We start from the raw sequence: 13847 nt of genomic DNA on the forward strand, positions 1-13847 counted from the left end.
CCGTCTGCCATCTGTAGTATTGTATATATAAGTGATTGCCGAGATGTGAATATTGTATGCGTCCCTTTAAAATCGCAATAATAATTCAGAACTTCCCGTCTGCCATCTGTAGTATTGTATATATAAGTGATTGCCGAGCTGTCAATATTGTATGCGTCCCATTCAAATGGCACTAATACTGAATAACTTCCGGCTGTCATCTGTAGTATTGTATATATAAGTGATTGCCGAGCAGTCAATATTGTATGCGTCCCTTTAAAATCGCAATAATAATTCCGAACTTCCCGTCTGCCATCTGTAGTATTGTATATATAAGTGATTGCCGAGATGTGAATATTGTATGCGTCCCTTTAAAATCGCAATAATAATTCAGAACTTCCCGTCTGCCATCTGTAGTATTGTATATATAAGTGATTGCCGAGCTGTCAATATTGTATGCGTCCCATTCAAATGGCACTAATACTGAATAACTTCCGGCTGTCATCTGTAGTATTGTATATATAAGTGATTGCCGAGCAGTCAATATTGTATGCGTCCCTTAAAAATCGCAATAATAATTCAGAACTTCCCGTCTGTCATCTGTAGTATTGTATATATAAGTGATTGCCGAGCTGTCAATATTGTATGCGTCCCATTCAAATGGCACTAATACTGAATAACTTCCGGCTGTCATCTGTAGTATTGTATATATAAGTGATTGCCGAGCTGTCAATATTGTATGCGTCCCATTCAAATGGCACTAATGCTGAATAACTTCCGGCTGTCATCTGTAGTATTGTGTATATATAAGTGATTGCCGAGCAGTCAATATTGTATGCGTCCCTTTCAAATCGCACTAATACTGAATAACTTCCGGCTGTCATCTGTAGTATTGTATATATAAGTGATTGCCGAGATGTCAATATTGTATGCGTCCCTTTCAAATTGCAATAATAATTACGAACTTCCGGCTGTCATCTGTAGTATTATATATATAAGTGATTGTCGAGCTGTCAATATTGTATGCGTCCCATTCAAATCTCAATAATACTGAATAACTTCCGGCTGTCATCTGTAGTATTGTATATATAAGTGATTTCCGAGCTGTCAATATTGTATGCGTCCCTTTCAAATCGCAATAATAATTCCGAACTTCCCGTCTGCCATCTGTAGTATTGTATATATATGTGATTTTAGATCTGACAATATTGTATGCGTGCCATAAAAATGGCACTAATACTGAATAACTTCCGGCTGCCATCTGTAGTATTATATATATAATTGATTTGCGATCTGACAATATTTCTAAATTGTCCCATTGAAATCTCCATAATAATGCTTTTCAAAAGTGTGGTTTACGTATATGTTGTATTGTAGTATTGAGTGGTAAAGTTCCTAAAGGGGCGGTACAGTGGTGAATCTGTGATGTGTATGGTTGAATCTTCTAATGACGTCATGATATTCTTAACCTGCCTATGTAGTTCTTAAATCCTCATTGTGTTGTTGTATTGTGCTACATTGTTATTGTGTGCTGAATAAAATATAAATGTGTGCTTTGTGGTTGCGTCATGGGTGATACGTGTTATGTACATGTACGTATATATTGTGATTGTGTCCCACATATGCTGACTTCTATATAGCGGTCTGGCATTGTTGTTCCTTCCCATAAAGTGACATCTGTAATCTGGTGTAATGATGTTTTTGTTGTAGGTAATTCCTAATGGTTTATTGTGATGGAATCATGATGTTAAAAGTACAGTCAAATCCATATGTTGTGTTTTGTGATTCCTGTAGAGAATGTAATGTGTTTGTCCCCCATCATTTGAATGCACATGTATGAGTGAATGTTAAAAGTAATATATGTGCATCCATGAGTGATTATGTGTTAAGCCTATGTAAATATGCAGTTGCTGCAAGCATATGAGTTGAATACCTGAAATGCAATAATAAAGGTAAATGAGAGGTGTTTCCCATTGTGTACTGTTTGTGAATCCAGAAATGTTTAGTGAATTTTATTTTAATTTTAAATGTAATTTTATTGAAATAATAATGTGTTACTAGTGATGTGGATTTGTAGTTGATGTAATCTAAAAGTGTGAAACAATTTTATGGTGTTGTGAATATTCAATAATTAAAAACCATAAGTCCACCATAGGGAAATAGTCATTTCTTAATCTATTTATCATAGCTGGGTCTAACGCATGAAATCATGTATTTTCTAGCGCTGGTATTTGGAGTTTTTCAGTCTACGCTATTTGCGTGCGTTAGGGAAATGAGGGTTTCGCGTGCACGAGCACGTCTTCCCAATAGAAGTCAATGGAGGCTCTAAAGATTTCTAATTTTTTTTTCTAAGACTGGTTTTCCTCGTAAAGTGAGTGACGTCATGAGCTTGTGTGAAAAAGTAAATAAATCGTGTTCTTTTTGTAATAAATAAATATTTTGGGTATGTCATGTGGTGTATATTGTTTGTATGCATCGATGAGTGTATGTTTGTGATAATGTTATTAGTTAGATGTAGGTATATGAGGGTCTTTTCCCGTATGTCCATGTAAGTCAATGGGAAAATGGATTTGTGTGGATTTTTTTCAAACACCCGAGATCTCGCAACTTTAATACTTTGTATTTTGCTGAAAAAATATTAAATATGAAAAATAAATATAGTGTAGTGTTTGTATGAGTGTAAGTGTACTTTGTGTAATATTTATTTTGGGATTCGTGGATGTTTTTTTTGTCGGTATATGTTTACTACTGGGTCTGAGGTGGCGGTAGAAATGTGAGCGTTAGGTGTATTTTGAGTGGCGGTAAATAAACTCGAAATACCGGAGTGCGTAAGAAACCCGCGTTAGGAGCCTCTAACGCTGGTTTTCACGGCTAACGCCGAACTCCAAATCTAGGCCTCAGAACAGAAATACATTTCACTATTCTTTGATACACTTAAACAATAACTTCCTTTGTTTCAAAGGTGGAAAATCTCAGAGCTTGTACATGCAGGGCTGGCGCAGGGGGTGGCGGGGAAAAAAATAAATAAAAAAAATATTGTTGTTATTATTATTATAATTATTATAATTATTATAGCGGGGGAGATCTAATCCATCTAGCTAGTCCGCCCAGCTAATGGGGAAGTTACCATTAAGGATGTTTAATTGAAAGAAAATAGATTGCTTAAATGGGAAAACCATTTGTTTTTGAACTCCCATTGGCATTATTTGGATAACTCTGGTCCACTTGGCAAAAAAAGATTCTATCTGTTTTTCGTTCCAGATCTGAATGTTATATTGGTCTATTATTATTTGTGTTTCTATACGCTTGGCAAACTCAGTCATACTGGGAGCTGCCGTAGCTTTCCATTTTTCCAATATTAATATCCGCCCAATCATGATAACAGTATTAATTAAATGAATATTCCTATACTTTTCTCCTGGACTTACTAAAACAACAATCTGTTGGGGTTTTAATAGTATCGGTATATCCATAAATTTATTAAGCCAGAAATTAATTTTAGACCAAAACTGCCTTATCTTTGGGCACCACCAGAAGCAGTGGAGTAAATCCGCCCTATCTGAGCTACATCTGGGACATAAATTACTAGTTGTATACCACCCTGCAAGTTTTTTTGGGGTGATGTAAATCATATTAATCAATTTAAAATGTGATTCTTTACAGGCATTAGAAGTTTTTGTTTTTTTTGCCAGTAAAAAGCTTGCTTGGATATTTTCCATAGACACCTCAGGGAGCAGACTATTCCATTTGATGAATATTGCGTTCATAAATTGGTATCCCATGTGACAAATCAGGGTATCGTAGAAATTAGTAATTGCGAAATTACCTTTTGAGTAAGCTTTAAAATTATCTGCTAAATTACCTAATTCCCAATCTGGGTTATATTTAATTTTAATCGCCTGTAGGAAGTGTCTAAGTTGGAGGTATGCGAAAAATTCAGATTGGGTAATTCCGAATTCTCTAGTAATCTGGCAAAAAGGTTTGATATGGCCAGTTGAAATATCTATTAATTGAACAAGGTATATTAATCCTTGATTCTTCCATTTTGAAAAGATTGATCGACCCAGTCCTGCAATGAATTCTGGGTTCCCTGTGATCGTTAAATAGTTGGATACGTATGGTATAACATTAATCTGTAAGCATGTTCTATGCCAGGCGCGGATAATATTAGGAAAGGTTATCATATTGCAAATGTTAGCTGGTAATTTAGATGGGCAGCAGTGTAAGATCGCATTTAAGGTGAATGGCGAGACCAGGTCCGATTCTATTTCTAATGAAGTCAGGTATTCTTTTTTGGTGATCCAATCTACTGCATACTTAAACAAGGAAACCCAGTTGTAGTATTGAATATTTGGAAATGCCATCCCAGCCATGCTTTTACGCATGGCCAGTTTCTGCATGGATAGTCGTGGTCTTTTGCCTTGCCATATAAAGACGGAGCAAACCCGATTAAACGCATTTAGATCTTTCCGAGATAATAAGAGGGGGAGATTTTGTAACAAATATAATAGTTTAGGGAATAAAACAGTTTTAATTAGAGCCACACGTGCAGAGAGAGATAGGGGCAGCTTCATACACTGTTCTAGTTTTTTTTTCCCATATTCAAAGAATTCAGGGAAATTTAGTGCATACCAGTGTGCAGGGTCTGCACTAAGAACAATACCTAAATATTTTATATTTTTAACTTCTTTGAAGGGATGGCTTCTTATACTATAGGGGGTCCTCGCGATCCATAATAACTCTGATTTAGAGGTGTTTATTTTGTATCCTGAAATGGAGCTGTAAACATCTATAATGCTTATTAGTTGAGGGATACTCTGTGTTGTATTATTGAGAAAGATAAGCAAGTCATCTGCATACAGAAGGAGAGTCATGCTATTCTTCCCCAGACATATCCCTTTAAGTTCCTGTCTTAGCAGAATCGCTAGGGGTTCCAGTGAGAGATTAAAAAGGAGAGGCGATAGCGGGCACCCTTGTCTAGTGCCTCTGTTTAGCTTGAATCTATCCGATATTTCATCATTAATAATCAGGGACGAACAAGGATTCCTATAGATATTAAGAATAAATTGTTGGAATTGTCCTGTAAGGCCAAATTTTGTCAGAGAAGTAAATAAGTGGTCCCAGGTGATCGAGTCGAATGCCTTCTCGGCATCGACTGTAAGGATTGCTGAATCGTTTCTTGGATGGGTTCTTTTTGAGTGGGTTTTATTCTGGTACCAATCCAACAAGATTGTAACTTTCTGCAAGCTTTTCATTGAGCTAGGGCCTGTCATAAATCCCACTTGGTCACTGTGAATTAGTGAATCAAGATATTTCTGTAATCTCTTCGCTAGGATAGATGTTATTAATTTATAATCTACATTAAGTAGAGAAATGGGACGATAAGAAGAGGGATTTTCAGCATCTTTATCTTTTTTAAGAATCAGGGCTATATTTGAAGCTGCAAAATTACTGGAGCAATCTTTTTCGTTCTGATAATACTCATTAAACAACTTAAACAGGATTGGACTTACTTGATCTTGGAGCATTTTGTAAAATTCAGAGGGAAGGAAATCAGGCCCTGGCGCCTTGCTTAACTTAGAGCTTTTAATACTTGCATTAATTTCATCCATAGAAATAGGTTGATTAAGATTATTTGTTTGCTCCAGAGTTAGTTTTGGAGTTTTGATGCTCTGCCAGAATATTTCTTTATTTTCGAAGTGGACCTCCCTTTCTGCATATAGGTCTTGATAAAACTGGTGGAAAACTTTTTTAATGTCTGAGTTGTTAGTGAATCTTTGCTTGTTAAATTGGACTGCCATTATCCTGTTATTTGAATTTTTCTTAGTGAGACGTGCAAGATATTTCGCTGAGTGCCCTGAAAAACCCCCATATAATGCTTTCTGTCTCAGTTCTTTGTTTGTTGTTTGTTGCTTTAAGAATAAATCTCTCTCTGCTTTGGCCTTAATGTACTTATCCCAATTATGTTCACTTACTGATGAAATATATGTCCTGAAGCTATTCTTCAGAGCATTAGCTAATTGATACTCCCTCTGCATATTCTTACGTTTCCATTTGCACATATACGCCTTTATTTCCCCTCTAAAAAAACATTTAGCGGTCTCCCAAAAGATTTCTATTTTATTTATATGTGTTTTATTAAAACTGCAAAATTCCGTCCATTTAGACTGTAACCAGTTCTTAAATTTAATATTATGAACCAAGTATTTAGGAATTTTTTTTTTGGAAAAATCATTTGGTTCCTTCTTAAGATTAGATTTAATAACCAATGTTAAGATGGCATGGTCCGAAATGACTATATCTGCAATGTCTGCTATTACATTTAGTCCACATATTTTGTCTGAAACCAAGAACAGATCGATTCTCGAAAATGTTTTGTGACTTTTCGACTCACAAGTATACATTCTCAAATCCGGGTTTTGTAGACGCCAGATATCTTTGAGATCCAGAGAGTTACAAAAATTTCGCAGCAATCTATTTTCACAAGTTTTTTTACCTTGCTGTCCTTTATCAAGTCTATCAAGCTTAGAGTCAGGTACCATATTGAAATCCCCCGCTATAATTATATTTTCTTTGGAAAATTTAAAAAGTTTTCCACGTAGGTTATCCCAGAATTCCCGGCCACCACTTAAAATTTATTAAAGGGAAAATCTTAAGGAAAACCCCAGACTTTACACATTAACTCTAGAAATACAATTTAGCAGAAAATAACCTAAAATTATACAGTTCTAATATTCCAGTCTCTTTCAGTAACGTGGTTCAATTATTAGACAAAGGCCAAACTTAATAAAGGAATTATTTATTATGCCAAAAATATTATGCACAATGCATTATTAATAAAAAGTTGTTACAAATAAAATTACACACGCAAACAGTATTTTAAAAAAAAAAGGAGAAAAACAGAATTTAATACTTTCCTACTCTTCAAGATATGCGCCAGGGGCTGGCATGGAAAAGATGGCTCCTTACTTCTGTACAGCAGCTCCCCTTGTAAGAATGACAATCTTATTGTTAAAAAATAAGATTCTTAAACCCTACTTTTCAGAGATCAGGTTGCTTAACCACACCCTCCTGGGCGGGCTAAGAAACCCCCCTGTCTTTACAACCTTCAATAGACTAATTTCTTGCCTGAAATTATACAATCCAGTATCATTTCTGCTAGGTAATACATTTCTATATTTACATGTCTAGAACCTTTTAGGTTTATTGAGAGACTTGGTTTGATACCAAATATGCCATAGGTTGTCATATTTACCCTCCATTAAGGTTATAACACTTTTAACCCACATATGTACATAATATACCAATGTCCTGTCAGTGACCTGGTCAGTTTTTGTAATGAAGAGCCTGTTTTGCATCAGGCATTCTGTTGACAGCTTAAGCCATAAACTTTATCCTGTGTATCTCTGTGACTAAGATTTTCAGTGACTTTATGACCCAATGCATACACACTAACATTTGGTGGCTATTTAGGGGGTTCTGGCACTTCAAAGAAAATACAAACACAATTCGTCTTGAAAACAAATAACTGTTTTGAGTGCAAGCTACACAAAGTTAACTCCTTAGCAGCTGAATCCTGAGAAATTTGTGACAGTATCCATCAACAAACACCTTGCACTCTAATTTAATTCCAAACAAGTCGTTTATTTCTTTACCTCAGTGGTACTACAAATAGCCCATAGCTTGACGTTTCGGACTCAAAGTTGGACCTTTATCAAGGGTACAATCAATAGTGTATATTATATTCAACTAACACATACTGATATAGAGAGATAACCCACGTAAACAAGCCTGCCAAACACTTCTTGAGTGAGACAGGAAATGACATGTGACCACTTCCGGTTGTGACGTCACCAATCACACTCACAAAAATATCAAAATAATCATCAAAATCTATGAACACACAAACATGCTTATTCAAAGAAAAACTGAGTAGATATACCTACTTACTGAAAAAAGAAGAGCAGAGAACATCTCTTTATACCTCGGTGCTCTGCATTTGGCAAAACGTCACCAAACCATTTGATCAGTTGCCATGGTTAATATCAAACATAACCAAAGTTGACATAGCAACCAACAAAACATAAACAAAACAAGAGCGTATCGTCACAACCCAGAGGGGATCGCTACCTGTCACCTAGAAGTTTAATATTGAACTCCTCTAAACATAAAGCACATTTAAATCACAGAACTAATAATAAGCTTCTACACTGAAATATTAGTATAGATGGTTGAGTATGGGAACCAAGAGGTAAAATAATCCACTCTCTCATTTTAATGCAATTTTTGCATAATATAATGTTCATCTACCTGAGTGGAAGCAGGATAATATAATCTGTTTATTTAAACCCCAGGTTGCCATCTTTTGAAACTTGTATATCCAATTGTTTTCTTTCTGTAATAGTAGTTTGTTAACATCACCTCCCCTTGGAAGTCTCTTATTTGGTCATTCTGCTTGCAGCGTAATTCTGCAGTGAGTTTCGCATTAACAAAATGCAATCCAACCTGATGCTCACTAGTTCCATTTTTCAATGCTTGTCGGATAGTGGACCTATGGGTGGTCATCCTCTCCATCAGAGGGCCTTCCGTTTTACCAACATAGGCAAGACCACATGGGCATTTGATAATATATACCATCATCTTTAATGTACATGTCAAATATTGTTTCAGGAAAATTCTTTTACCTGTGCGTGGATGTCCAAACGAATTTTCAACAATCAAACTGTTGCGTATAATACAACCATCAGACCGGTAACATCCTAGAGTAATCTCCCAGCTTCTCAGATCATAACATCCCAAAGGGTTGGTCTGGATCAATAAGTCCTTATTTCTTCTACCTCTCTTAAACCCCACCATTGGGGGCCTACTTTGCCTCCTAAAGAACTGTCCAATGACAAAATGTCCCTATGTTTAAAAATGGCACACTTAATTTCCAAAGTAGATAATCTATAGGTAGGAGTGAAAATACAAGAGGGTGGTTCATCAGGACTTGCAGCCCTCTTGGTCCCTATACTCTTTTCCCTAGCCTTTTTTAAACAGTCAGGAGAATATCCTCTCTTCCAAAACCTCAATTTCACCAGCATCCTACTCTAGAAACAATCCTTCTCACCCTAGAAAATTGGCTAATAGGCAAGATGTCCAATAATGGTTTGGGATGGAAACTAGAGGCCAATAATAACAAATTTCTGCCTGTGTCTTTTGTAAACAGATTCATTATCAATTTCCTATTCTGCTTCACCACCATGACATCCAAATAACTTAGGTGTGTATAACTTAAATTCATTGTAAATCTAATCTTTGAGGACATTGTATTGAATTTATTAATGAAGGAAGTCAGTAACTCCATAGAGCCCTTCCATATAAAATACAAGTTGTCTATGTAGTGACAATAACAATTAATGTCCCTGCCATAACCCTGGTCTCCTAAGACATATGCCTGTTTGCAAAAGTTGAGGCCACATTCAACCCCATTGCTGTCCCCACTCTTTGTATATAAAAATCTTTCTCAATCTTAAAAAATGTATAGAAGGAAAATGGGAGAAAAAGAGAGGCGCTTGTGTGTACCAGTCAGAATAAAACAAAAGCTGAATAAATCCACAACAGGGTACTCACATTTTTCAATAGCACTCATACAGTGCTATCAGGCGCATACTGGGTAATCACAGCAACCCAGCTAGCTGGAATTCCAACGTGTATACAGGAACACTTGTACTTAAAAATCCTTAGAACAGGTTCACAGGAACAGGCTCCAGCAGCAAGAGGCCAGAAGGCCAACAAATTCAATCCCCAATAGGGAAATAGGCGAATGGTAGTGGGTGTATGAAAAGATCAGTAGAGGTTCCAATAAAGTTAAAAATTGAATTTATTTAAAATAATAAAAACAGGAATCAACAGGCAGGGCATATAATAACCCTCCTTGTACACATGCAACGCGTTTCTCAGCACCAACGCTGTTTCATCAGGCATATAATACATACTGATCATAACTCATATATATACAGCTCACCAACCTTAACAATAAAATCAATTAAGCAATTAGAAAAAATACACACACCCGAGAGTCTCCCTCTAGAGGGCCACCTCCCAGCATTTTAACCCTTCATTTTCGGTGCATGCTTCACATTTGATTTGACATATATAAATATCAAAATTTTTCATAATTTGTCACAATCCCTAAATTGTATATTTCATATAAACCTAATATCACTGAATATAATCCCTAAATTGTATATTTTATATAAACCTAAAATTTAGAATTTGTGTAACACAATCTCTTTAGCAAACTTCTGCTTCTATAATGCAGGTACGAATATGGAGAAGTTTATTGTTATACATGTGCACTTTTTGATCATCACACAGATCGGTTATTTAAATATGATATAACGTGATAGTCAATCCTTCTAACAAACTTATTACTCTATTGCTAATAAAGCAGGTATGAATATAAAGATGTCCATTTATGTGTAATCTGCGATCATTACATTGATCAGCTACATAAATACGAAATCATGCTATAGTATATTAGGAATTATTCTAATAAGATTAAGTTATTTTAGGTTTATATAAAATATACAATTTAGGGATTATATTCAGTGATATTAGGTTTATATGAAATATACAATTTAGGGATTGTGACAAATTATGAAAAATGTTGATATTTATATATGTCAAATCAAATGTGAAGCATGTACCGAAAATGAAGGGTTAAAATGCTGGGAGGTGGCCCTCTAGAGGGAGACTCTCAGGTGTGTGTATTTTTTCTAATTGCTTAATTGATTTTATTGTTAAGGTTGGTGAGCTGTATATATATATATATATATATATATATATATATATATATATATATATATATATATATATATATATAAATATATATATATAAGAGTTATGATCAGTATGTATTATATGCCTGATGAAACAGCATTGGTGCTGAGAAACGCGTTGCATGTGTACAAGGAGGGTGATTATATGCCCTGCCTTTTGGTTCCTGTTTTTATTATTTTAAATAAATTCAATTTTTAACTTTATTGGAACCTCTACTGATCTTTTCATACACCCACTACCATTCGCCTATTTCCCTATTGGGGATTGAATTTGTTGGCCTTCTGGCCTCTTGCTGCTGGAGCCTGTTCCTGTGATCCTGTTCTAAGGATTTAAAGTACAAGTGTTCCTGTATACACGTTGGAATTCCAGCTAGCTGGGTTGCTGTGATTACCCAGTATGTGCCTGATAGCACTGTATGAGTGCTATTGAAAAATGTGAGTACCCTGTTGTTGATTTATTCAGCTTTTGTTTTATTTTTACTGGTACACACAAGCGCCTCTCTTTTTCTCCCATTTTCCTTCTAGACGTCAGTCCATTATTGATGTGAGGAAAGAGCAGCTCTACTGATTTGATCTGTATTTCTGAATGGAGTTATCACCATTTCCTTGATCTGGATCTACCACTGGGACCCTGTGCCTCATAAGGGACTATTTGGTTATATATATATATATAATTCATACTTATTGTGACGAATCACACTTTCTCAGCGTCACAATAGAAGGGCGTGGGCATGAAGGGGTTAATGGCACACAGCTCTGGTTCCCTTATCCTTGCAACGCTGCAAAAGGACCTTAAAGAAGCCACCACATTAACCCCAGATCTTGTCCAAGCTGCTCTAACAATTTCTCTGCTGCCACCACCAAAACTTTTAAATTAAAGGGGAGTTTTGGGGAACCACTAACAACTCACACTATTTAATACCTAGGTAACGTGCCTTTAACCTTGTCTCAACAGGAGTGTGAATTCAGATATTAGAGCCCAAAGACAGAATGAGATTTTCTATGTGTTTAATAACAAAAATATCAACATAGGTTACAGAGTGCAAAATTATACAGACATTCAGAATAACATATGCAAAGCTACAGTTCTTTAAAAACAAAATGGGACATGAAAAAGAATTACACAATACCTTACTTATTATCAAATTCCTTTAGATATGTGGAGAGCTGCCATCCGATGTTAGTCTCTTGGTCCCAAGGGCAGTTCTCCCAAAAAGTCCTGCTGTTGCAAACCTAAAACTTAACTTTCCTTTGTCTTGTCAAAGACAACGCCCTGGCCATGATTTTCAACGACTTCAGCCAATGCAAAACAAGTCCTAGCTCCCACTATCAGTCCCCAAGGGGAGGAGCGTTCTGCATTCCTACACAGTTACATTACTAGGCTAAGGAGGGGGAAGGGGGCTCAGCCCACAGCTTCTCTGAATACAGATTACATACAAAGGAATAACAGTTAACCTTAACCCCTTCCATGCTGAGACAATACCACCTCTGCTGAGCAGCCAATCCAGGCATTAACTACTCCACATGATTGTATCATTACACCTATATCTGAATATATAGTGTTTTATATATTTTTGGGTTTACATTGGATATTGTGCGACCCCTATCAGGATCTCTGTATTGAGATTCTACTTGTTTTAAAAAATGTATTAAGTACAAACTCTAGTAGACTCAACAGATACTGTATTTGTGGGCCTTGGTACTGACTACTTTCTGTAACAATATTTCTCACACTATTAATGCCTTCCTTTATAGGAATATTGATGTATAAACTAGATACGTCCAATGTAATTAGTAAGATTTGATCATCAATATGGTTTACTCTTCAACCTCTGTAAAAAAAAATTAGTGTGTCTTTAATAACCGTATCAAACTCCAACACACATGGTTGTAAAAAAGAATCAATAAGCTGTTGGTTTCATAATAGAACCCCTAGCCGACACTATAGGACGGCAAGGGGAGAAACCAGATCCGTATGTATTTTTGGAATACTAAGAAGAATTGGTCTGATTGGATACCTCTGTTTCAAAAACTGTCCCTTCCCTTATTAATCATTCCTGTTCTATCAAAGTATTTGCGTATACTGTATATATATATATATATATATATATATATATATATATATATATATATATATATATATATATATATATATACTGTATCTCAGAAAAGTGAGTACACCCCTCATATTTTTGTAAATATTTTATTGTATCTTTTCATGTGACAACACTGAAGAAATTACACTTTTCTACAATGTAAAGTAGTGAGTGTACAGCCTGTATAACAGTGTAAATGTATAATGTACAGTGTATAACAGTGTAAATTTGCTGTCCCCTCAAAATAACTCAACACACAGCCATTAATGTTGCCGTTGGCAACAAAAGAGAGTACACCCCTAAGTGGAAATGTCCAATTTGGGCCCAGTTAGCCATTTTCCCTCCCCGGTGTCATGTGACTTGTTAGTATTACAAGGTCTCAGGTGTGAATGGGGAGCAGGTGTGTTAAATTTGGTGTTATCGCTCTCACACTCTCTCATACAGGTCACTGGAAGTTCAACATGGCACCTCATGGCAAAGAACTCTCTGAGGATCTGAAAAAAAGAATTGTTGCTCTACATAAAGATGGCCTAGGCTATAAGAAGATTGTCAAGACCCTGAAACTGAGCTGCAGCACAGTGGGAAAGACCATACAGCGGTTTCACAGGACAGATTCCACTCAGAACAGGCTTCGCCATGGTCGACCAAAGAAGTTGAGTGAACGTGCTCAGCGTCATATCCAGAGGTTGTGTTTGGGAAATAGACGTATGAGTGTTGCCAGCATTGCTGCAGAGGTTGAAGGGGTGGGGGGTCAGCCTGTTAGTGCTCAGACCATTTGCCGCACACTGCATCAAATTGGTCTGCATGGCTATCGTCCCAGAAGGAAGCCTCTTCTAAAGATGATGCACAAGAAAGCCTGCAAACCGTTTGCTGAAGACAAGCAGACTAAAAACATGGATTACTGGAACCATGTCCTGTGGTCCAATGAGACAAAGATAAACTTATTTGG

Source organism: Bombina bombina, chromosome 3, assembly GCF_027579735.1.
Source record: "Bombina bombina isolate aBomBom1 chromosome 3, aBomBom1.pri, whole genome shotgun sequence".
Lineage (NCBI taxonomy): Eukaryota > Metazoa > Chordata > Amphibia > Anura > Bombinatoridae > Bombina > Bombina bombina.